This window comes from Periplaneta americana, chromosome 3 (genome assembly GCF_040183065.1).
Source record: "Periplaneta americana isolate PAMFEO1 chromosome 3, P.americana_PAMFEO1_priV1, whole genome shotgun sequence".
Classification (NCBI taxonomy): domain Eukaryota; kingdom Metazoa; phylum Arthropoda; class Insecta; order Blattodea; family Blattidae; genus Periplaneta; species Periplaneta americana.
Genome location: NC_091119.1, coordinates 104,343,449 through 104,369,090, shown reverse-complemented (window position 1 = coordinate 104,369,090; position 25,642 = coordinate 104,343,449). Strand labels below are relative to the sequence as shown.

Here is a 25,642-nt window from a genome sequence, read left to right as displayed (position 1 = left end):
ATGTGGGGTAAGGTTTCTATCTGAGTGTAATGTCTACTACTACTACTAGTGCTACTGCTACTGCTACTAACACTAACATGAATTTGTAAGTAGACACATTTGTATAGATAGGAAATGAGCTGAAGGGGCAATTAGAGAGTATACGGTCCTTTGATTGATTATATAGAGTAATAATAATAATAATAATCATAATAATAATAATAAGAAGAAGAAGAAGAATCCGTGGCGCTACAGTCCTTTTAAAGACCAGACCGACTAGCCGGCTGCTGGCGTCACGTCTACATGCCGAAGCAAAGGTGGACGATCATCCAACCAGAATAGAGGTATGGTGTGCTTAGCACGATGATCACTCAGTCGATACAGCTAGCTTTGGTAACCGGTTTTCGCTACCAAATACATCACAATGCCGGGTGGGCATCGATCCCATACACTGGCCGAAATTTCAGGAGAAAATTTCTTTCCCCATGGGGACTCGAACCAGCGCGCACTCTGTAACGCGAGCCCTAGGCAGGATGCCTTAAACCACGACGCCACGACGCGGGGCGCATTGATCGATTGGTTGATTAGTCGAATTATTTTAATTATTAATTATTACTTTACTGTTTCCAAAATATTTATAACATTTTATTTATATGTATATAGTCTTCCATATTAAATGTTCGCAAAATGAAAACGGTTAATGTATTTATAATATGTTTTCATTAATAAGTCCTAAGAGCATGATGTGATAAGGCTAAAGAATATAAGAGAAGAGAAAGCAAAGTGGATGGGGGAGGATATAAAGTCGAAAGGAGAAGGGAAAGGAATGTGCAGGATTTTACTAAGTGAAATATCTACAAAACTGTAGAGATTCATGATGCAATTTTGATAGCACTGTAATGTGCAACATATTTAAATGTTCCGCTACACGAAGGAAGGGGAAGAATCTATGATACTATAATTTACGGAAAAGTACGAAATTATGCAAACGCTTACGTTATGTATTACTGTTTCATTAATCATATTAATAATTGGTACTATTTCATTTGCCATTTTGTTGAATTCTATTTAATTACGGAAGATCTAATTCGGTTATCGATTTTTAGTTCGAGGCTTCGCAGAACTATACAAAGACTAACATTAAATTTTTATTACCTGGAATAACAAAGAAATGAATTAGAACTGAAAATTATTTAATCTACCAGTAAGTAATACAAAATCTATACATAACAAAATAAGTTATTGTTATTCTAATTATTAAAATCGTACTTAATGCATCGAGCCACATAGACAGATGGAGAGGGTTAATATTTCCGACTCGAACGCCATCTGCGAGGAAAGTTTCAGGATTCGAGCACCTGTGTCTTCAAGTAATCAGTTATTGCTGCTAGTGCCATCGCCCAGAGAAGACTATTTGCCCGTCTTGTCTACTTGCGGCGACTCCGTTCGTAAGACGTGGCTTTGTTCGAAAGCTTATTATAATTTTTCTAGAAATATCAAAATAATTATATTCAATATTTCAGATATACACAAGACGAAGCATTTTGTTTCAGAATGTTTCATTAGGAAAATACAAAGGAACAAGTTTAATTAGGTGTAAAGTTGGTGATAAATTGTTTCGTTATTACTTCTGTGTTTTATATTTCGTTACGGCTTGTATGTAATTCGTCATCCAGATTACATTAGTGCCTCTTAAAGTGTTCATTGCCAATACTGAGACTCGACTTCAAGTAACGCAGACCTTTACGCCATTTGACAAGACTAGCGACTCCACAGTACAGACTCCAGTGTAGAGGTGACGTGAAACTTGATGGAACGAAAGTAGAAACTTACACCTAAACTTCTTAGTATTGCGAGTAAGTAGTAGATGTATTGCGACTCTGCGAGTAGCTATTTAATGTTTTCATGCTGGGTGTACTGTGTACGATCAGTCTTCACTAGAGTAATAGCTAATCTCATTAACTAAGTGTATGCAGTATTTAATTGGTGCAATGTAATACGTTCGAATATCTGCCTGCATCACTTTCGAAAACTTGATTCGAATCGAATTAGTGTTGAGCCATCGGACGATTCTCGGGGTTTCAAGAAATCAAATTTTAGTTTCAAAATTACTCTTATAAATATTGTGTGTTCAAAAATTGCAGAGGATTGTGTAACTACTTAATTCTTAATGCTTGTAGTTCAGTATAACCGTTCGCGGTATATAGCCTACAGAAGAACTGTGCATCTAACTCTCGAAAGAAATGTGAAGCTGTGGTTTTCTTCACGTATTAAATTATCTGCATTTCTCTGAAGTTAAGAAAATCTGTAAGAAAACTACGCTGTTCATGATCGATTTAGAAATGTGGTAAGTCGGGAAGCATAATGACTACTTCTTGGACAAATGTAAAATACTAGCATAAACACAAACTTCTTGAAAAGTAGAGTTCATATTGTAAAACATCCTTATCTTTATTTTGTGATTTACCACAGATTTTATTAAATTTCGTGTAACTTCCGGGTTGAGCTATTTAATTAGCGATGAATATTGTGGCATAAACATTAAAATTGATCGACTTACTGTAAATTTCCTCAAATTTTATAAATTATCTGTTGGGTTATGACTTCGAAAACGTAACGCCATTTCTCGAAACAAGCCGTTGACTCAAAAAGTAAACTCAGATCTGTTCTGAGAGGGTTATGCTGGATTTGGGATAATGCTAAATACATGGAATGAGAACGTGGAGAAAATCATGTTTTATAGAGTATGGATTAGTCTATGCAGTTAGCATTTCCCCACCTGCTAGAACGGCTTTTTAAGCGAGACTTAACTCCTATGGAGACATTTTACAATGCTTTGTTTTGAATTTTAATAAACCTGTTTAATCTGTGAATTGACCAATTCTAAGGTATTGAAAACTTTTTCTGAGACTGGTTTGAAACTCTCGAGTGAATTTATGGTGTCCCTAACATGCTAACTTTGCGCACGCGCGTCTCGTCTTTCTTCTTGCATGGCCGGCAATAACTGCTTTGTAACATTACTAACATACGCCGTACAATTCATTTGAGAGAATGCAAACCTATTCCTAGTCATTCAACAGAATTTATTAGCGCAAGTTACCAAAGAGCGCTTTAAATGTAACAAATTCTATTAAAATTGATTCTACAAATGGCAACATTTGGAAGTTGTGTGGGGAAACCTCGCCTATTTTCAATATCAAGAATATTGAGCATATTGTATCGAAATTTTCATTGGAAATTTAGAAAAATCTCTGTTCAGGATGTAATTCATCAAATTTAAAATGTTGCGTGAAACTTAGAGGGGGTTTCATTCTTGCTTTAACAAATCTGTTTTGTTAAGTCTTGATCCCCTATAAATGTTTTTTTCTCCTTAAATATTATTGTAAACATTCAGCTGTTCGTTCCATACAAAACTTGCAAAAGATAAGACTTCATAACGTTATGGAAGCTACAGCTTCGTGTTTATTTCGCTATTTTTATTCACTGTTGATACAGGTTTGGTTGAAATAATTTAGGATTACTAGCAAAGCGGTTCGGGATTTTCAGGTGCTCCACGCCTATTCTGCAAAATGAATTTTCATAGTAAACAGAATTGGTAATTGTCACTGCATAAACTGGCACAATTATGCAGGCCTACAGAAATTCATGTTAGGAACTGAGCGACTTGTTGATAATTTTCTTCAATCACGATTTCAGGTTTAAATTCTCATCTCGAGCGATTATAAGACTAAATTTACGTTCTGTCTGCCACGGAATTTACCATGGTTTTGAAACTCTATAATAGGTCTTCAAAGCATTGAATTTTAGAGGAAAATTCATTAGAAGCTGGAAGAAGGCAGTCTATAAGCTTTTTAATAAATATGCCTTGAATATTTCCAACTCCAACTTCACTTCGTGCAAGTTGTAGAATTTGGAATTTTGTATAAAACTGACTTTTATTACACTGAATAATATACAGATTTTAACAGCATACTGTAATTACTTTTCGTAAAGTAAGCTTAATCTTCGGTTTGCTAATGAAGTGAAAATTTTCTGTCAAGTTTTCATGACCTTCCATTTTATTCTGCACTTAAATCGGAGGCTACTCCTGACTGCAATATTTTCGACGAGACGACCTGGTAACAACAACCAGACCACTTTACTACTTTGACGAACACTAGGAAGTAAAAACTACTGGTAATTGACGTGTTGGCATGTAAGAACTCTAAATCTTCATGGAAGACATGTGGAATATCTCTCAAGACCGGATAAATGTTCGATTTTAAGTTAATGGTACAAATAACCTAAAATTACTGGACAATTTTAAATGTCGAATTTTACTTCATACGAAAATTCCGGTAATGTATTGTGTATGGTGCATATACGAAACACCGCAGGAATTACAAAGTTCGTCTCTGAAAAATATCGCGAATCCTTTCGTATTCTGATTTAATATTCTTCACGAGATAAACCACTAATTTTAATAATTTAACTAACTAGTTAGAATCTTTATTATTTCAAAGCGATTCTGTATCATTCCGGTATATGTAGGAATCTGAATAAGTTTCCTTTCATTGCATTACATATTACGCTATTATATTGACTCCAGAAGTCTTTAGCCATAGTAAAGGATTCCTCGTAAACGGGTATTGCACTAAGCAGTAATAGAACTAAATATTCACATGAATCGTCTCGTAAGAATTAAGCTGACAAAAATTTCCCTATAAACTACTCAGACTACCCGATGCCTTCTTCGTGGATTCATCACATCTAAACTGTTAACGGTGAGCAACATAGTTTTAAAATTTTGCTATTTTAATTTCTTCGATATAAATTCTAGGACAAAAAAATGTGATGACTGATGAAACTACTCGTCTCAATGAGACTTTTCATTTCAGGATGGAGGCTGAATCTCGCCGTTAACTGAAGTCTGAAGACAACCAAAGAGTTAGTCTTGCTAATGGAGTCGTCTGTGAACAGTGAGTAGCGTAATTCAATTTTTTCATACTCGTAGTGCATATTTAAGATAATTGTAAAAATATTAAAACGTTCTTGATCTATTATAACTATATGTACAGTTACCCTGAAAAAGAATGAGACGATTCTTGGTCGTCGGAAGTTAAAGTTCTACAGCGCGGTTCACTCGATATCGACGTAGGGATACATTACATGACAGATAGTACAAGAATTGTTACAAGGACCACAACAAGGACAAGGACCAGAATAAGGATCACGAAGAAGACTGCCATTTAAGGCCAGGATTTCACAATATAGCTAGAGTCCCAAAATATCATTGCTTCACTGTACCGAATGGCAAATGCCTGCTAAGGGATCTACATTCTGGACTGCTGCTATCACTGTCTTGTCTCGGTAGCTCATATAGTAGCGTGCCGGTTCCATTGTATAACCGAAACGTCTCGTGTTCGATCCCAGGTAAAACTTTTTTTTATTGAGGTGTAATTAATTTGTTCAGAGTTCCTCGACTGTCTAATTTGTCGAAAAATATGGAATAATTTATGCCCAATTTCTGGGTCTTACAAGTGGGCTGAACCTCGTAAAAAAAATAAATCTTACTTGGAAGTTAAAAGTATTCTTCCTCAAACAAAAATCATGAGAAACAAAAGAGACCTGTTAACTTAAAATCTTGTCCACATGCCATCAGCTTCTATTACAGCTCTAAGTCGATCCGGCATGGATGTCACGAGATTGTGGAATAAGTTCTGATCCCCGGCGAGATCTTCCCAGGTGTCAACAACTTGATCCCACAATTCGTCTCGATTTCGAGGGCGTCGGTGGGCATAGGTGGCTATCCTTCTCTTTTTCAATTCCGCCCATAAATTTTCGATGACATTCAAATCAGGTGACTTCGGAGGCCAATTAATGATTTCGATCTCGGGTCTCCTTTGAAACCATCTTCGAATGCTTGCAGCATAGTGCACGGGATGGTTATCCTGCTGGAACAGCAATGTTCCTTCGGGAAAACGTTCTCGGGCGGAGGGAAGGAATATATTTTCCAGAATGTGCTCGTAAGTTCCCGCATTAAACCGGCCATCGATGCGTTCTGTAACGCCAGGTCCATCGTAAGACATCCACCCCCAACACGATATGCTAAAGCGCCCCGATCTTTCACGTCGGTGCACATAGCGCTGATCATGTCGGAGACCATCCTCACGATAGACACGGACAGGACCTTCGTAATCACTCGAGATGGTTGTTTCGTCGGAGAAAATTACATTTCTCCAATCGAAATCCACTCGATTGGTAGCGAAGGCAAGACGGTCGACAGCTTGTGCTTCCCCCAATATTTCCATTTGCGCAGCCCTCCGGCTCCTAATACCGCGGTTCCTCAACCTGCTGATCAGAGTCTGTGAAGAGCCGGGAAAGTTAGATGCTGCTCTTATTTCGTTAGCAGTCAGAAAGGGGTCCTGTCGAACTGTCTCGAATAAAAGAGCATCCTCTTCCAATGAAGAAATCCGCGGACGCCCAGGAATAGGGCGATTTTCGACCTCCCCAAAATGTTGGTAACGATGAACCCATCTCGCGGCTGTACTTTCAGGAACACCGACCAAACGGCCAGCAGATCTAGCCCCATATCCAGCCTCAACTAGAGCTATAACTCGCTCTCATGTCACGACGGTTCGCCATTACGATGAGAAATGAGAGATGACGATAATACTTTAGTGTAGACAATGACTATTTAACATGATATAGAATTATTGAAATAAGAGGCATCTTGCATAGTAAGAGTTAATAAATCAACCCTAAATTAAATATCTATATAACAGGATATAACAGGAAGTCCAATTGTTGCGAAACTAATCAAATTAAATCTAATTACATTAAATAAACAAACCCCAAGTTATGACACCACATTGCTACAGCTAAATTGTATGTTGTTAAAATAAGCATTGAATAGGTCCGTGGTTGTGCGTTGGACGACAAAACCAAACATCGAAAGTTCGAATCTTGCCGAGGAATGTAACTTCTTGCTTTTTATAATGTAAATCAGACTTATAACTACAATCATTCATATTTCTTACATTATTTAATAATATTTATAGCCAACATTGAATTTGTAAAGAAAAGACTTTAGAAATCTCATATGGAATTTGTGATCTGTAGTGACATAAACATAGATTATCTCTCGGAACTTTTCCGTAAAAGTAAATTAAATTCACTCCTTGAAACTGGAAACCGTATTCGTAGGGTCATTTTCCCATAGCATACAAGCTGAAGTAACACAGCCATTGATAAACGTTTTGTACACAGAATTAGACTGAATTCCTATTCGACAGAACCTATAATCAATGGCTTGTCTGACCATGATAAACAAATCCTATGTGTTTCCAATGTCACTGAACAATTTCAAAATATTAATTTAAAAACTAAGAAAGGATCGCAATTGCTGTATCTAGTGATTATTTACATTTATGTCTACAAAATGAATCTTGGAAAAACATATATGATACTGGTACAACTGATATTAAGAGTAAATATATTGAATTTTTTACTTAATTTCATAATCACTTCAGTGGATGTTCTCCACTCAATGTTGTGAAAAAATTCAAAAGTTAAAACATGTAGATAACGCAGGGACTTCAAAATCTCGTGTATTAAAAAGAAGAATCTATATGTAATGAGTTGCAATGTAATGATCTTCATGTTCTTAAATACTGCAAGAAGTACAGTGTAATTTATCAAAAATTATGAAAGAGGGAAATAGAATATATTTGAGTAGAAAAGTACAAAATTCAGATAATGCAATTAAACCTATTCGTAATATTATTAAATTTAAACTTGTAGATATCCTAAGAAAGAAAATATTTTTTCATTAAAACCAGTGATTATAAAGTAGAGGATCCCAAATCTATTGCAAATTCTTTTAACGTATTATAGTATATAGTACAGAAATATTATTGACAACTTAAACATTCAAGATTTTGCAAAAGATACTGCAATTGGTTACTTAACAGATGTATTTAATAATTATTATTAATATATGTAATTAGTCAATAACTGCAACAGTGCTTATACATTCAATCATAACATGAATAAAATTGAATGCAAACACATAGATAAAATAGCTAAAATTAAATGCAGGGGTGAGAATGAAATAATCCAAAGCCATACTTTTAACAAAAATTGTTTTTTTGCGAGTGCATTTCTTACACATGTGGGAAAGCTATTAATAAATTATTGTAATAATTACTCAACAAATGACATAGCCTAAGGACTCTAAACCTTTGTAAAAGTTTGTCTATTATTATATATTTTTTTAATTTCATTTTAATTGTTAGTTTTCAATATATATGCATTTACATTGTATATATGTGTGTGTGTATAAATGCATTCATTACATTAACGTTTATAATATTATAACTTGTAATTTTGTATTGTTTCCGATCATTAACACTTAATCTCAGGACTTTGTAAAACTATATTTCAACGTGACTTAGCTATTTCAACGTTATTTAGACAAAAAAAAATTGTTGTGTAGACTAAGAATCGAACTCGCACTCTTCTACACAACACGCAGAAGTCTTACCGTCTGAGCTATGGAAACGACATGAAAGCTTTCCTTTCTGTGCGGAGTGTCGATCTAGTCATGAAGGTCCATTGTCGATTTAACTACACGATTTATGTATATATTTATCTTTTATTTACGTAATATTATCATATTTTTTGCAGTTTTTTAATTGAATTTCGGAACAATGCTAGTAACAAACCAAATAGCCTGAATTTAAGTAACTCAATATTCGTTATCTTGTGTATCGGTGCTCTGGTCTCCGATCATGCGCAGTGTCTTACATCTGAGACTTAGGAATATTCAATCGTCTCATCCTTTTCCAGGGAAACTGTACATTAGCATGTACAGCTGTCAAAAAAAAAAACAAGTGGCCCCACTCGTGAACAACGAATATTTTCAAAGTCCACTTCGGGTCGCGGCGATGTTACACGATGCATGTGCTTGTACAAGCAGTTCCGGAACTATGAAAGTGTTCCATATCTGCTCCTCGCAGACCAGCGGTAGAGTGCTGGTTTAATGATTCAAAGGTTCTGGGTTCGGGCCTTCTTTAAGTTCTCATTTTATTTTTTAATCGTTCTTTAGCGATGTAAATGATATTCAAATTATCATTTATATCCAGTTATCGTTCTTTATGGATATCACGTTATTTATATTTTGTTATCGTTCTTTAGAGATATGAATAAAATTAAAGTCATCATTTGTATTCTGTTATCGTTTTATAACGATATGAATAATAATTATTACTATTGTAGCTACAGTATCTCCAATGGGGGTTAGCCCTATTTTACATATGTATGTTAGGGCTATAGTTTTATACACAAAAAAGATAAGCATAAAGAGAAATGGAAAAGAAAATTAAATTAGCTTACGCGATGTAAACAAAACATAAACAATCCGTAAATTAGGCATTGCGATTGCAAAACAAATATCAGTTATCAATTTGAAACATACAAAAACATTAACACACATACGTAACACTTCTATAACACAAATATGCAGCTTTCCGTACTATACATCATAAATTAATACACAATAGTCACACAGACACAATCAAACTATAATTACGACATTGCGACGACATCAAGCATCCCATAACTGACTCACATAACAAATCAAGCATCCGTTGCAATACATACACTTCAACATAGTAACCACACTTTTAAAAGTTACAAATTTGGCACCAAGAAGAATAAATAGGACACTGTTACTAATTACTATTCTTCTACAATTTCTTAAATACATCTGTAATAAATCTGTGAAATTCCGATATGAATAATATTCACGTTTTTTATATTGTTATCGTTCTTTAGCGATATAAATAATATTAAAGTTATCATTTATATTGTTTTCCTTCATTAGCATTATAAAATAATATTAAAGTTATTTATATTGTTATTGTTCTTTCGCAATATAAATAATCTCTATTTTATGTAAGTAAATATTATAGCACAAATAAATATCTTTCTTTGTAAAATAGGTTATTTTATTTAGATAATTAAATACGTATTATATAATATCTTATATTAATTAAACAAACCGATATTTATCATTTATATTGTGTTAGCGTTCTTTAGTGATACTGTATAAATAATATTCAAGTTATTTATATTGTAATCGTTCTTTAGCGATATAAATAACATAAATTTAATATTAGGTTTGGAAAAATCCAGTTGCATAATACTGTTATTAGTTTTTCTTTTTGTATTATTACATTATACTATCTTGAACCACAATAAAATGAAAAGGAGTAACGAGGAATTGAACCTGAGACGTTGACATCTAAATTCCGACGTTCGTCCGCTGAGCTACGAGGGCAAAAGTGTGGAAACATTTTCGGAAAAATTGGCCCAATCACACTCTAAGATTTTCTGATGATTCGTAGAAGCTAGTCCAGGATGCAGGGGGCAAAGGCTAATTGAGATTTCCCGATCTCTGATAGGGTCAAACATCCCGATAGAATTAATATTTAACCCTTGCCGTGACTTTCGGTGAAGTCCGGAGGGCCCAATTAGTCGAATCCACTCTCCTCATCTCCACGCTTGGGCCCCCTGGAATTTAATAAGATGCGAAAGAGATAGTGGTGTGCGGAAAGCAACGGGATGTTACCGCATTTAGGCCTATCCTCCCCAAGAAAAACTGCAAACATGAACAAAGGAAGCTTTTAATAGAAGAAGGATCTTCTGCGGACCTCTGGAAAAAGAACTAAGGAAGAGACTAGTGAAGTGCTTTGTGTGGAGTGTGGCATTGTATGGGGAAGGAACATGAACATTACGACGTAATGAAGTGAAACGAATTGAAGCATTTGAAATGTGGATGTGGAGAAGAACGGTGCGTGTGAAGTGGACAGATAGAATAAGAAATAAAATTGTTTGAAAAAGTGAGTGAAGAAAGAATGATGCTGAAACTGATTAGAAAGATAAAAAGTTATTGGTTGGGTCTCTGGTTGAAAAGAATAATAGACGACATTAGGATATGTGGATCATATGCGGAGACTAAGAGGAAGACAGAAAATAGGAAAGATTGGAGATTGCTGGGTTTGCAATGAAAGACCTGCCCATGGACAGAACAGATTTATTATTAGTATAAATTTCTTACAGTAGATTTAATCCTTATAATAATAATAATAATAATAATAATAATAATAATAATAATAATAATAATAATAATAATAATAATAATAATAATAATAATAATAATAATAATAATAATAGTAATAGTAATAATATTTATTAATACTATACACTTGAGCTACATTAGGCATTGCAGCCCGAAAGAGCAGAAGCTCGTGCTCGGGCGCAGTTCAGATCAGTTACACAAAATATATCACAAAATTACGAGAGTTCATTGAGCACAATCACATTAATAAATGGTAAAATATATACAGCATGTAATAACAGGGTCTATATACAAATAGAAAATACAGAAGTACATGAATATTAGAGTAACAATTTTAACTCAATTGGCATAAACAATTAAATAATTAATCTGATTTGTTTCTTAAATCTATGTGTGTTAAGTGTACTTAGCTCAGGGTAAGCTCTAATTAATGTATTATATATTTTGGGTCCAAAATTTCTGCTGTGTTTTAATCCAGCAGTTGTGTGGCATTTGGGAGTATTTAGAAAGAAACTGTAGTTTTGTCTCGTCTGGTATTCATGAGGATCATATTTAAATTTATTGTGGTTTTTATGGAAGTAAATCAGCAATTTTTGTTTATAAATTTGTTCTAGATTTGATACGCCAAATTCCTGAAAAATTAATTTTGTTGGGTAATCAAAAGGTTTATATAGACAAATTTTGATAATTCTTTTTTGGAGCAGATTTAAAGGACGGAGAGTCGATTTTGCCATTCCTCCCCAACCTAAAATACCATACTGAATTATTGATTGAAACAGAGCTAAGTACACAGTACGCAGAACATAAACAGGTAAATAAGAGCGTAGAATGGAAAATTTGTGGATTGTTTTACGCAATCTGTTGCACAGAAAGGAGATATGCTTGTCCCATTTTAAATGTTGGTCAATAATAATGCCTAAATATTTAACTTGTGAGGATATACTCAAAGCGTTACATGAGCAAGTAGGTAGGTTACAATCATGTATAGTTATACTTATATTATTATTTATTTCTAGTTGCTCAAGGCCATGTGATGTTAATGAAAATGGTATTAATTTTGTTTTAGAAACGTTCAAAGAAAGTAAGTGAGCATCCAGCCATTCTTTGATAATATTAATACCACTGTTAGAATTTTGATAAGTTTCATTCCAACTCGAACCGCTAAATATAACCACAGTATCATCAGCATAAGAATACAGAGTACCAGAATATTTCTCAATGTCAATTTTAAGTAAATCGTTGATATATATTAAAAACAAAACAGGACCTAAAATCGTCCCCTGAGGTACACCTATATCAATGTTACGTGATTTACTAAGGTGATCATTTATTTTAGTTGCTTGAGTTCTGTTACTTAAGTAAGATTTAAATAATTTCAAAGCAATTCCATTAATTCCTAATCTATCCATTTTATTCAAAAGTATACTGTGATTGACCGTATCGAAAGCTTTTTGTAAGTCTAGAAAAATTCCTAGACATTTATTTCCTACATCTAATTCTTGAATTATTTTTGAGGTAACTGCCATAATAGCATCATCAGTGCACAAATATTTTCTGAAACCAAATTGATTATCATTTAGTAGTTTATTTTTTTTTTCTAAAAATGTTATTAACCGTGTTTTTAATACATTTTTCAAATACCTTAGAGAGACTGGGTAATAGTGAAATGGGTCTGTAATTATTAAGATTACTTTTGTCACCAGACTTGTGAATTGGTATCACCACAGCATGTTTTAGGGCTGAGGGAAATACACCTTGAGATATGTACAAATTAAATATAAAGGCAAGTGGTTTAGAAATAGCTTCGATAATAAGTTTCAGGGTATTTGTTGTAATACCATCAATACCAGGAGCCACATTATTTTTTAAACTGTTTACAATATTAATGATTTCACATTCGTTTACAGGAAACATAAACATAGATGATATACTTTTATTATAAAGCTTATAGTGATGAGTACCAAATACTTTCTTTTTTATATTAGATACGATGTCATGACTTACATTAGTAAAATGATTGTTAAATTCATTTGCGATAGTTTCCTTATTTTCAATTATTCCATTTCGACTTATAATTGTCTTTAATATACTATTTTTATTACATTGGGTGTCAGTAGCTTCGTTTATGGTCTTCCAAAATTGCTTTGGATTATTTTTATTTTTGTTAAATTTTTCAGAATAATATTTGATTCTCTGATTTCTTATTACATTAGTGAGAATATTTCTATATTTTCTGTAGTAATTTAATAAAACATTGTTTTGTTGGTCTCGTTTAACTTGCTTAGCTAACTTATCCCTAGATCGTATTGATTTAACAATACCTGTGGTAATCCAAGGTTTAATTTTTTTGTACTTACTTGAGAATTTGAGAGGGACATGATTAGAATATTTACAAATTAGGTTACACAGTATTTTATAAAAATTATCGAAACATGTATCTGCGTCTTCATTGTAGAATATAGATTCCCAATTAATATTATTAATATTTGATAATAGGCTTTTATGGTTTATAATTAGCTTATAATTGTCCGAAGGTTCAGTGGCTTCTCTGCTAATACTTTTATTACTGATTGACAACAATGCAAAAGTCATATAATGATCTGTTATTGCGCTTGCATATACTCCAGGTATAAAATTTAAGTTATTTCCCGTTTTTAGGAAAATATGGTCAAGACATGAATTGGATGATGGACGAGTAATGGAATTTAAGTATTTCACGTATCCATATTCATGCATGATATTTAAATACGTGTTGCCAAAATTATCTAATCTATTTTCTAAAATTTGAATGTTTATGTCACCAAGAATAACATGGTTGATTAAATCTTTGTATATTGACAAGAAGCTTTCAAAATTTTTCAGAAATTCATTTTTGCATAGTTTTGGAGATCTGTAAATTGCAGTTAGGTTAACAAGAGTATCATTAATAAGTGTTAATTGAAAATGTATAGCGTTGCAATGGGAAATGTCAATATCACTTAAAGACACTACGATGTTTTCCTTGAAATATACAACTATACCATCACATTTATTATACTTATTACTTTTAACAAATTTTTTATAACCATTAATATCATAGCCAGAGTCATGATCAAGCCAGGTTTCAGTTAGAACTATAATATCAAAGTAAAAGGAAAAATTATTAAGTAAAACACAGAGTTCGGAAAAATTTTTGTTGATGCTACGAATGTTTAAGTGAAATATTTTAAGATCTGATAGAATATTGGTAATATACTCATTGCAGTGAAGTAAATCGTTAAAAACCATTGTGTTATTATTGTTATTAAATTTGCACTGATGGATTTCATTTAATATAGTATTACTAGCCATTTTTAAGTCAATTATATTGTATAATTAAACGTGGTTAACGACACAATAGTATTTACAAATTATTTACATCGTCAACATTAGTGATTTTACTCACGGGGCTGGCTTCATCTTTTCTTGCAAATATCTTACCGTCTCTTGTCCATACAAATTTATAATTCTTCAGTCGTGCTGCATCCCTTGTCTTGTTCAAAAGGTCTCTGGTCACTGCTGTCAGTTGGTCACCTGCTGTGATTCTTCCTTCCGGAAGTTCCCTGTTGACTTTCTTTGTCGCAATCCCAGGGCCGCTGTCGTCTTTCTTGGCCTCGTTCCTGAACAGCTGGAGCCATTCATCACGACTTCTCCTCTTTGTGAAGCGGATGACAATAGGACGTGTCTTTCCTGGCCTGGATGGTATACGATGTGCTATGCTTACATCATGTTGCACCAATTCACTACCGCCTATGACTTCCGATATTTGGTCAATGACTTCATAAGTTGATTGTTCATCGACCTCCGGAACTCCAAATAACATTATATTGTCTCTGCGTGTGTACTGCTGCAGATCACTCACTTCCTGCTTAAGATGGTCATTTTCTTTCACTAGCCTCTTCATCTCCTCCTGCGTGGAGTTGAGTTCATGTCTTGTGTGCGCCAATTCCTCTCTAAGACTATCGAACTTGGAAGACATGAATTCAACTGATTTTCTTAGTTCATTCACCTCCATCTGCACTGAAGATTTAAGATCCTCAAACATAAGTTTGAGTGTGGAAATAATCTGACTGTCCTGATCCTTCCCACTCCCTCCTTCACAGTTTGCACCCTTGTTTCTACCCATTGTTAAGACTGTAGTAACTCGCACCACGGAGCATACAAAAAACCCGTCTGCACTCTCAGAGCTTCTGAACTGAACTGAACTGAACTGAACTGAACACTTATGTATGTTCAGAATGCCTGGAATATCATGTCTTAAACAGTCGCTATTTGCAAAGACTAGTCAATTCCATGCCCACTCGACTGCAAAATGATCGAGATAAGAAGATAGACTAAATATTGAATTGTGGCTTTTTGTTTTGTTTTTTGAACGCTTAATTGTTTGAATGTTTTAAGGCCGACACCAGTAAATTTGTTTTGTTTATGCCACGAAAGATATTTTTATTGATAATATCTTTTTTCTTTCCATTTGCAGCCACAATATCATAATGATAGTCATGGCATAATATATTAATGAACCTGATGTTAATTACTAAAATAATCGTAAAAGTGAAAGGAGCCATTATGTATAGTTTGTCTCTCTCAAAAACAGAACAAAAAAGAACATAAAAAGCACGTGGTTATAGTCGAACGCAGGACCTCATGAATAAGAGGCCTGAACGCTACCATTATGCTATCGATAACACACAGAATACTTCAATTATAACTGTAGATATCAGGCAACGTGGTCCAACAACATGTAACATCGCCTGTCTTCGAATTGTAGCGAAGATACCCGGAGGGAACTTTGTTTCAGGAGAGCGGCCACTTTTTCTTTTGACAGCTGTACAATCTTAGAAAAAAAGGTTTGTCGCACAGATATTTTCGAAGTCCCAGAAAGGAGGCAGTGCGCATGATCAGAGGATGAGCGACCGGATTCACAAGTAGACTAGTTGAAGTAATAAAAATTAGTTCTGTTTCGTTATGTCTGATCATGTGCACTGCCTCCCTTTTGGGATTTACAAAGTATGTGCGACAAAACATTTCTAGGACTGTACGATTCTATTTAGCTCGAAATTTTTCAGAAAAAATTTCTCAATTTCTTGTAAAATCCGGACTCTGTTATATAAATATCGGATAATTAATATGTCCGTATGAATTAAAATGGTTAAGAACGTAGTTTCCTTCTCCAATCATCATAATTCGTAATACTGTTTCAGTATTCATTAACTTTAAACCACAATTTTCCTAAGAAAATTTTCAAAACATGCTAGAAGTTAATCGACTCTCTCGAGAAATCTAGAAGGGGGTTTAGGTGGAATGACTACGACGTTAATAAATTGAAATTAGATTGGATGCCCAGAAATGAACTTCACAATAAAATATTGCACTCGACTCTCTCGAGAAATCTAGAAGGGGGTTTAGGTGGAATGACTACGACGTTAAGAAATTGAAATGAGATTGGATGCCCAGAAATGAACTTCACAATAAAATATTGCATTAACCGAAATTGATACGCACTTCACATCAGATAATGAACAGTGTGCTCAGTTTAGCCTCATTATGTGAGAAGCAAAAAATTTCTTTCATCATGCAAAAGTTGTACTAGTCAGCAATTAAACGTTATATTTACACAATTCAATTTTGTTCCATGGGAGAATTCAACTAAACTGGGAAGAGTACAAGAGGTCTGTAAGATATGACATGAAGATGGAGTCGCCACATCTCAAGTATAAAGAGTGAGTAGTGCATTTTCATCTTAATTCATCCGATATAATAATCTATAGCATAGCGCAAGACTCAGAGTAGCGCTGTCTTGATTGGCCTACATGTTTTGGGAGCAATCTGAATTAAATATGTATAATGTATGATAGTAAATCATTACATATTCAATAAAAGTTAAAAGTAAATAATGATGGACCATTAAGTGTTCCAATTTAATTTAAATTAAATACACAATCGTCACTCAGATACAAAAATAAAGCTTTTTTTTACGTTTAGAAGTTAAATTATAATGAAACAAGAGCTGCTGTAATTAGTCCTCAGTTTCGGGTACTTTTTCAAGTAGGCCTAACATTGAATTGAAATCACCGTAAGTGATGACAGATGTCTGGATGGAAAAATTGAAAACTAAGACATATTAATGCCAATATTTTTTTCGGAAACTCTTGAAAGGACAGGGATCTTTCTAGAAAGCCTAGAACTATATTTTTGAAGACTAAAGTAATTTTCCTAGGACAGTGTAGGAATTCGAAAATTTTACTACTTCAAAATTATTGATTCCAAAACTAAACTAGGAAAATTACCTTGGTTAAGAAGTTTAAATTACATCTTCAGACTTCATAAGAAGTCGTTCAAATCCTTTCACTAATTTGCGGGAAAAATTTGGCACATTTTTTCAATTTATTCCAAAATTTTCAGAAATATTAATTGGATTTTTTGTACGTTCACTAGAACATTAAAATATAGAGGATATTAATAGTTCATCTTAACTTACGGACTTAAAATCAATAGTTTTAATTAATATTGATGCATACATTTTGATTTTCCATTTGTGATAACTGCTCAAAGAAACGTGGTTCCAAACATGTCTTCCACAAAACTGGCGAAAGATAGTAGCCTATTTCTGTGTCTTATAAAGCACTTTATATTGTCAGCACTACAGAAATACTCTTCTTCCACACTACAAATTATTTTTTTAGAGGTTAAAGGCTTTGACATGGACAGGATTACTTTCGATGTGCTTTATTGTCGTCACTTCGTGTTCTAGTGATGGTAAACGAGAAATGATACTACCCGAGCTTTACGGAGACTCTTAAGGAAGAAAACTTAAATTTTCAGGTTGCTTATTGATTACAATGTGGCGAATCACAATGGATACAAACATTCCTTAGCAAAGAAAGGACATGACACTACCCGTTGTTTGAATGTGGCTTTTAATTTCAGGGTAGACTCTCAAACTCGTTACCCAAGCTTGGAAACCTACCAAAGAACTCATAATGCAGGGCAAATCAAAAACCTCCAAAATCGAAACCTAACCTCTTGTTGATCCTCGATGTCTGTCATATTGACAAACGTTTTCTAGATTTACCAGTATTTCATTAACTGTTCTTTGACCGTTTCTCTTCCAGAATATGCATCACACATCCTGAAACAGACAGCCTGACAACTTCAAGCGATGTGTACTACAGATCCTGAACTCTGAACAGGAAAACGGAGGATTCCCCAAGTAAGCTGCATCCTATATTTTCGAACACTGTTCTTTTAAAACGTAGTTGATGTAAATGCAAAACATTTCAACTCCTGAAAACAAATATTTCAGGAATGCAGTAAAGCTGTTGTATATTAAATTTGATCTATATATAAACAAAAAGAAAGCATAAATTTCTGTCTGACATAATTTTGAGCCATACAGAAACCTAATCATAAGTTCAGGTGTACAGAAAACTTGACCGGTTTTATTGCAGTTAGAGATTCTTGCGCTTAGGACATAATAGAAGTGTGCACTTAACTAGCAGTGTGTATCAGATATTAATTTTGCTTAAAATTTTCCGTTAATATATTTTCGGTTACTTAATGTAGGCCCACTATTAATTCATTCTTTAGTTTTAATTCTAGCATTCCCTTGAAAGAGTGATTTTGTACGGAGGGGAGGATTCAACACAAAATTAAAATTGTAAATAAAAATTAAATAGTTTAAAATGTTCATTAATAACGAAGTGCTTAATATACATTTTTTTTTAATTTTCAAAGGTTTGGATGAATTGGATGAGGGCATTTCTTTACTAATTTTTTTATAAATTCAAAGATTCTAGGTCTAGGATTCAATACAATACAATACAAAATTACATGGATAAATCGCAAATATCTTAAAAAAAAAAAAAAAAAACACTGACACGGAGCTTATTGTAGCTGTATGTTTAAAAGTCCGGTAATATGAAATAATTATGAAATTAGTTTCTCTCCCGTTAGGAAGCGGTTTACGACATTGATAAATAATCGTATAGGTAAATGTCTAAGTCTTTATTTTCAGGTTCCAACGCAAGACTAAAGTGGACTTCACTCACTACCCGTTCCAACTGCAGCCGAATTGAAAAGGTCTCCTGCGAGATCTCTACGAATAGTAGGATTGCACATTTTGTCACTTTCTGCTGCTTTATGATCAGTAAGGGTCACTGGCTGAACCATTCAGAAAAATTCGCGAACCATCTCTCCAAGGTGGTTGTAGTTCCGCTGTAGGGTTTTTAGTTCTTAAGCGTCAAGTTGGCTGGCCTGATTAGAGATGTCACTGCACAATTAAGGACGTAGTACTGCATTGTTTTGTTTGTGTTGTGGTTTTCATCTTTTCCGCGCGTCGTTGTCATGTCAGGTTGTTAGGCACCCTCTATTTTGTCAGGATGTTAATTGTAAGACGTGCCAATGTACGGGGTTGCATTGGTAGCGCAGTGCGACAGGCTGTATGAGACTTGGCAACCATGCGGCTCAGCCAGAGGCGGACATAAAGCAGTATAGTGAAGAGGTCTGTAATAATTCTTCCAAATTTTGTGAATTATCAACTTAAATGTCTTAAAATCAAACTCCTAATATTACTGGTAGGCCCTATACAGTGAAGTGTAATTGGGTAGAACATTGTAAAAAGAGGAACATGATAAAATGCACAGAAATAACTCTGGAATGAAATAACACACATAATCACGATTAATAATTGGAATTATTGTTAAACTATGAATACGACCTCTTCACTGAATCTATCGGCATGCGTCAGGGTAGAGTTAAGTGCTGAAACTCTTCATTCGATTTTGAATGTTGAGTGTGGCATACAACTCTGACCTAACTAGTTTAGTTAGAATAGCTGGGTACCTTCTGAACACAAAATTCTCTTCTCTTCTTCATCTAGTCGGAAATAGCCTGGAAAATATTCACATAAATTAATCGGAGGATACTGCGATTTGAATATGAATTTCATGAAGTCACAGAAGGTATCCATACAGCAGAATTGACGCATGCAATGGATTCGTCCCCTTGTTCTAGAGTGAAACAGCCAGTAGTGATCGTAAACATAATGGAGCATAATTTTATTAAATGTTAAATATAAGTAAATATAACTAAGTCTTAACGCTAATATGGAGATGTATAATAAATGCATTTCAATTGAAGTAATGAAGCAATAGAGAATTGATACATGAATATAATATAATATAATATTATACAATGCAATTCAAGTATAATATATAATGCAATTGAGAATTAATGAATAAATATAATTAAAGTTAATGAAGTTATTGAGAATTGATACATACGTGCACTTTGTGATGTTAAATTAATAAATGTTTTGATGGAGGTGCATATTATGTTTACGATTTTGTAGATTAATTTGTTGATTTTGTTGATGGCTGTGGATCTCGACGGCTTGATTGGCTGCCGGAAAGGTGAGCGGAGTTGTCTTCCGATCTAGAGATGTGTGTGTTTGCGCCTTGTTACGCTTTTTTTTTTTTTTTTACGTATTAGTTCAGAAGCCCCCTTAGGTAGTCAGAAAGGCGTGGACAGATATGTCCAGGTGTGAGAAAATGCTACGTGAGCCACCAAAGCAAATTTCTTCCAAATTTATAAAACAATTATTGAACAGTAGTGGCGGACCATTATTAACTTCCCCTTCATCATCCTCTGACTCAACGTGTCCAAGGGGTGGCAACAAGGAAATGTGCCGGAATTACGAAATTCGGTGTATAGTACGTAATGGTTTGTGTAATTTTTTGTGAAAGTATTTTATAAAGCTGAAATCTGCGAAATTGGCAATGTTTGGTAATACTAACCTGTCCATATGTATTATTACTCAAGATGTAACTGAATATAATTTGAGACTAAGTGTGAACAAAATTTGGAGTTGTGATTTAACTTCAGACACACGAGGCGTTCAGGGCTTAAGTGGATCAAGTGATAAATTTTCATAAATTGAGTTTTATTCATTTTCTGATTATCTGAAATTGGATCTTTTCCGAGCAGTAATGGACCAAGTCTTAATTCCAAGCATTCGCCGGTAGGTGACATCAGTCACTTTTGGCTCAGATTATTTGTTCACGATGTTCTGAGCCATAGTGGATCAAGTCACCAAAACGTTGCATCAATTAACATCACAATTGTTTATATTTTATAAATCTAGAATTTGAGAATGGAGCAATAAAATTATTGCTAGTGAAATTAGATAATCCACTAGAGCAAGATAACTTTAAGTCCTGTTATCTCAAAACTACGTCTCATGGACTTGATCCACTTCAGCTCTGAACGCCTCATATATGCGAATGCGTCCATAAATTGTCTAGAAACAATTTATATCGCAATTCATTGTAAATTTTGCGCGAATTTCGTTAAATGCAGTTTTTGTAAGATATTTGATGTGGTTCTTAATATATATAAACCAAAAACGAATTCTCTCTAAATTCGTATTGAGGCACATTTTCTTGGCGAAACAGGATCGATTTATGCATGGCGAACTTCTATTGCAAATTTATGCCTTATTTCGATATTTTCAGGTGTTTTGTGGAGATTGATGATACGTTGTGCTGAGGGATGCTTTGGATCATGAAGTGTACAGATGCATCATAACCACTAAAGGGTTTAAACACCAATTGGACAGTTTGTTAGCAAATTTTTAATGACGATTCCCATTTTTACACGAGCTACTATATTGTCTAGCATTATTGATAATTTTATCTTGTGCTTAGTCTAATTTATTTTAAAGCACTAAAAATATTTCTAGGACATTATATTCAAACTAAAAATAGTTAAATATATTAAGTTATAGTTGCGGTCAGATAAATTAGAAGACTAAATCTTCTACAAAGGTTTTCATTCTGTTGAATTTCAGGTCACATAGAAAACTGTTAATAGCGGTTCACAGGTTGAAATTGTAAGAGTAACATTTACTTTTATTGAAATGATATTGAAGATGTTCGGTCATACGAAATGATTCTTTTATAGAATCAAATTGATTTAGTAACCTCCTACTGGGAAATTGTACTTTCAACAAGGAAATAAAAAATGTGGTTTTTATAGTGAACAAAATAATGAATTGGTAATTACAGTTGAAATTCTGGATAACATTTACTTGACATTGCTGATATGCTATTGCTTGCTTTACTCGGATTTTGACGGAATTGTATATATCTTCTAGTCTTTAATTTTTTATTTTTTATTGTCTCTAAAAATTTCGATAACTGTATTTTTAACTTCATTTTGCATCCTTGACTTCTTAGGTCTAGTGCACGAAAGTGGATACTGGCATTGCTCGAACTGCGTTTTGAATGATCTGTAGTTACTATGCACGAAGAGAAGTCTTTTTCTGGAGTTTTGAAGTTAATGATTTTTGCTGTCTTAAGTGCTAATTTTGACTACATCTTAGTCTCATTCCTAGCGACTTGATTAGCCTACTTCTGGATGTTTATGGCTTGGAGAATGATTGATTTGCTTCACTCTTTTTAACAAGTTGCAGTATTATTCACTTCGTGTGCAGTATACTGACGTTTGGTTTCCAATTTCTTTAGTTGGAGCTCCTGTCCGAAGTGAGATCCCTCACTCAACGTACCAGCCAACTGAAAGGATATTGCTCTTCTAAGAAAGCCATTGTCTACACCAAGATAAGAGCTCTAATAGGTACTTCATCCGTAACTTTATTCTGGTATGAAACTTCGTTAGTTCTATGTCCTTTCTTTTAATTTAAGAGTTTTTTAAGGGAACTATTTGACAAAGTGAACAGCAGTTTGTGGGATGTAAACAAATTCAATAGGCTTGTTATAATTTATGAACATTGTTTTAAGTGATGTGTATTTTCCTAACATCGCTAGTTGCACTCATAGTGTTAACTGAAAGATTCCTTTACTTCTGTTGTACAGGAAACAGTATAATCATTTTCCCACTTCGTTTCTCAACGTTTAGTAATTTCCTGTTCAAATTTTTATTCAGTCCTTAGTGTAAATAGGTAATAGAAACCGCAACGCTGCAAACCAGTCCCTCGGGCGTGTTGCGCGTACGTTCCATTTATGCGGAGACTATTATTGAACTATTATATAAAGCATTTAATGTAAGAGTCGAAATACTGCACCGAGTTAAGAAACGAACACTGAAACCGCAGTCTTGTTTATTGCATCAGTTAAGAAACATGATTTGGTGAAACTTCTTCGCCGATCACTCTATTTAAGAAGATTAACAAAATTCTCTTCAGATTAGGGCTGTTAAGTAAGGCGATAGTTGTGAAAACACATTCGTAATGACTAATGCAACTACATAACTTTCTTTGTTCATTATATCCTCTTTCTACTCTTTAAATTATGCACTGAAAGTTCTGATAAATAGCCATAAATTTTGGAGGGAAAAAACGGGGTAAATTTTTCTACATTTGACTCTTAATGGTCAACAACTGTTGCAAATTGAAAGAATGTAATATCACTAATCTGATCTTAATATTTCAGGAAAGGTACGAAGTTCCTGGTTTCTCGACACCCAGGTGATGGCATATCAGGAAGTTGGCAGCTCGTATCGCAATGTGCGTTAACACAGGAATGTGGAACAACTCGTTGTGGAACCAAGATTGGAACAGAAATGCGAGGTTTTCTTCAGTGTGGCAATGCAGTGTGAACTGCAGAAAAACTGTACTGTGTTTTTCTGTGACGTGTAAACATTGTAATGTTAAGAAAATAAATCTGTTCATGCTTTGTTAATCTTGTTTGAATTTTTGTGTATCGAGATAAAGCTTCTAAATTTCCCAGAATCCATAAATCTTTAAACAGTAAGGGCAACGGCATTGTCCGCTTTTTAAAATACTAGGCTATTACCCATTCCTATACGGAATTGAAATTCGCGCACGACGCGAAACAAATTCCGTACCATGTTCAAACTTGAGGGCTATGAAAATTTAAGAGACTAATCTCCTGCAGCTTTGTCTCGATATTTATCTAAATGTCACAATTTTTTTCTTTTGTTATATATTCAGTTGACACGTTAAATGACACAGTATTATAAATTATAACAAATGCAGCTTAAAGACAAATATTCATTAAAATGTTAAAGTAATTCTTTAATTATCATATATATACATGTTAAATTATGTTAATACATTGCCACTTGTATATCAACTGCAGTAAAGTTTCTTTGATATATTTAAAATCTGTCAACCCTCGCTACAAATTTGATAAGGCCAACCTGGTTTTTTCTTCCATATATGAGCTTTACTTTATAAAACAAGTAGGCCTATATGTTGTTAGCTTCTCAGTTTGTGTATTAAAACGACTCTTTTATAAGTTTCGTGATTAAATACCGATTTTGGACATTTTTGTTTTTTCTTTGTCGGTTTCAAGTCAAAAGTGTCTGCACTTGTGAGCTGTAGTAGGAACATACGAGACGTAATATTTGAAATGCGCTAAAGTTAGATAGCCGTCATAAATTTAATATATATCACTTCATAGAGGGCATTATTTAATAAAACAAACTTTCGGAGAACGTTTTGCTTAACAGCAAACGATGACGCAAAGATGACTGATAAATGCTTATACATTGATGGAATAGGATGAGAGAACCTGACAACAGCTGTTAGCGACGTCTAGATGCCTTGGCCTTGTCAAGCTGGATATCCACAGCCTCTGGTCTTGTCCTTCTCTTTTGAAATCTAAAGAACTTCTATAGATTGAATTTTGTCTTCGTCATCAGTATTTTCAGACGAACTTTGGTTTGGTTCTTTACTGAAAGTTACTGTTAGTTGTCGTTATTTTTATTTATTTTAAAGCAAGAATGTAAAAACAAGAATTTCTAAGTTTTCAGCTGATTCGTTTTGTTATGTTTCTAATGTTACACGTCATATGCGGATAAAGTAATTGAGGGGTTAGACGGAAGGGCGTAATTCGAATTACGGCGTTTATCCGTGAAGTGCCTATATGCGTTCTTTTGCGGTGTTTCTAACCACCTAACCTAATCCCAATAGATTGCAATAGGGAGGTATTGTTGAATTGCGTCTGTCTTCCATCTCACTACTGTGGTTCGAGGACCGGCGAAGGTAACTGCAAGGTTGTTCGCGTTGTCTGGCGAATGTTCTGATCTAGTCTATCTTTCGCCTAATGGAAGCGAATATAACCTTTCTGGTGTTGAAATATCAGTGAAAATGGATTACATACGGAAAGATAGAAAACTGAAACGGTTTAACAAACTATGAAAGGATAATCTAGCAAGCGATGACTAAATTACGGCAAAGCTTACACAAGTAGGTCAGGAAAAATGGTGAAAGAAATACAGTATTACTATTTATGTTTGTCAATGGAGAATGATTATAATGTACTAATAATATAGGCATATGCAGTGCTATAAAATGTTAGATTCAGGCTAGCAGTCATTTAGGAACGACCATATTTCTGACAAGTTAGCAAAACATTTAAGCCAGTTGCTGCCAGAAGAAATATGAGATGTCTACAGAGGAACAAGCCATTTTCCATTGAGGATTTTGGGAAACTGGAATCAAAACCCAACAGAATACATTTCTTACGGGATATTTGGAGAGGA

The 25,642-nt window shown here is 34.1% G+C and overlaps 1 long non-coding RNA gene across 5 annotated transcripts; it reads left to right on the top strand.

Annotated features, from left to right (window-relative positions):
• The first annotated feature begins 786 nt into the window (after positions 1–786).
• Positions 787–23,685, top strand: LOC138696351 (uncharacterized). 5 transcript variants are annotated; one of them, XR_011331361.1, is made up of 8 exons: positions 1,356–1,427; positions 4,695–4,742; positions 4,857–4,937; positions 16,759–16,839; positions 18,232–18,329; positions 19,134–19,198; positions 22,642–22,750; positions 23,566–23,685. It is a non-coding gene; the product is annotated as an uncharacterized lncRNA (long non-coding RNA). The 5 variants fall into 5 exon arrangements; XR_011331359.1 differs by having other exon boundaries at positions 787–4,742; positions 19,134–19,223; XR_011331358.1 differs by having other exon boundaries at positions 789–4,742; positions 22,642–22,775.
• Positions 23,686–25,642: the final 1,957 nt, after the last annotated feature.